The 1,931-nt window shown below is 40.7% G+C and overlaps 1 protein-coding gene across 1 annotated transcript in view; it reads left to right on the forward strand.

The window, feature by feature from the left end:
- Nucleotides 1-1,931, forward strand: part of ptprt (protein tyrosine phosphatase receptor type T) — a 340,867-nt gene that overhangs the window by 21,442 nt on the left and 317,494 nt on the right. The gene's annotated exons all lie outside the window — the stretch shown is intronic.

A 1,931-nucleotide genomic window follows, 5' to 3' on the forward strand; every position in this document is an offset into this window, starting at 1 on the left:
TTGTCTCATCCTCGTGATTGTCTCATCCTCCTGATTGTCTCATCCTCATGATTGTCTCATCCTTGTGATTGTCTCATCCTTGTGATGGTCTCATCCTCGTGATTGTCTCATCCTCGTGATTGTGTCATCATCGTGATTGTCTCATCCTCGTGATTGTCTCATCCTCATGATTGTCTTCACACTGAAGGTTTTCCAAATTTACCACGGTCCAGGTCAGGACCTGAAAGGTCACGGCGAGCCACTCGGGGTCATCCTCCTGTCTGACGGGGGTGCCCCCAGAAACACAAAGAGAATGTTGAATATTTTAAAATGTTCTGCTAAACTTTTATATCCAAGCAAAGGTCTAAAAGTCTAGTTCAACAGACACTTGGTAATAAGGACGGCGTCGATAAACGCTTGCAGCCAAACGATGTTTGTAATTACAGGATTCAGTTTGTGTTGGTGAGGATGTGATTTGGAGTGCAGGTGAAAGGCTAATTCCCTTTAATAAAGACTGATACAGAGGACCAGACTTATCGATCACTTCTCCCTCTGCCTTTCTCTCATCACCAGCTAATTCTCCTTCTGCACCAGGACCAGCTTTTACAACCTGCAGAAGAATCAAAAAAGATCAAATAAAGAATTCCTTTAAGGAAATCGTTCGCTTTAGACTAAGATCCTCCTTTGAGTTTGAGCTGATTTATTCAGACATTCAAAACGCTGTTAATTCTATTTTCAAATAAACATTTCACTGTTTTAATTAGAAATACATTTTTTATTTAACCTCCATCGAGATCACAGATGTCTTTTTCAATGGAGGCCTGTGCCTGAAGGCACCTTAACGTGCATGTTTTTGCTCTGTGGGAGGAAACTGGAGCACCCAAAGAAAACCCACGCGTGCACGAGCAGAACAGAAAGAGCCCCGCTCTAAACCGGGGCTTGAACCGACGCCCTTCTAGCTGTGAGTCAACAGTACTAACCACTAATCCATTGTGCTGACAAAACACTACAGCTTATGTGCGATCTTGTGATAAACTGTAAAACGTTCAACTTGGAATATGTGTTGAGGATGACTCTCAACTACTACCGTCATTTACGGACTATTGAGCGCACCTGAATATAAGCCACGCCCACTAAACTTAAACAGAAAAACAAAAGTACATCTAGAGGCCACACTTGTATAAAAGTCACGGGTGTCCACATTGTACCATGAGATATTTACACAGAAAGTTTTTTTAAACATTTAATTAAATACGTACCGGTAACAGACACAGATTCTACAGTAAATGTTTTCTGAACTGTGCCGGTGACACGGCTGTTAAAATAAATACTGCCAGGAAGTCTTCGATCGCTATCTTCATATTCCTCCTGCGCACTGCAACCAAAGTTGCCCAAGAATCTCAGTTTCATTGTTCCACTGTGACCTGTTCAGTAATTTAACTGGTCAGTTTTTTTTAACCTTTATTTATACAGGTAGTCTCATTGAGTCACGAGGACCCACCCCCCAAGAAAAACATGTATTGAGCAGCTACGTGAGCGCCCAGATGGGGCCAGGCTAAATGTTTTGGTGGCATGAAGCTCGTTAGCTCGTCCCCCCCCAAAAAAAAAATCCATACATTAGTTGCAGCGCTGTATAAGCCGTGGTGTTCAGAGCGTGTGGAAAAAGTAGCTGCTTGTAGTCCAGAAATGATGTTACAACAATAACTTTAATGTAAATATCTGTAACATCAACTGAGCTATAGTTGTTTGTGTGTTGATTAATGTGTGTCCTGGTTGAATTGGGTTCATCCAGTGGTTACTTTAAGGTTTCTTTAAGGTTACTTTAAAGTTTCTTTAAGGTTTCTTTAAGGTTTCTTTAAGGTTACTTTAAGGTTTCTTTAAGGTTTCTTTAAGGTTACTTTAAGGTTTATTTAAGGTTTCTTTAAGGTTTCTTTAAGGTTACTTTAAGGTTT

Source organism: Nematolebias whitei, chromosome 7 (genome assembly GCF_014905685.2).
Source record: "Nematolebias whitei isolate Nwh7 chromosome 7, NemWhi1, whole genome shotgun sequence".
Classification (NCBI taxonomy): Eukaryota; Metazoa; Chordata; class Actinopteri; order Cyprinodontiformes; family Rivulidae; genus Nematolebias; species Nematolebias whitei.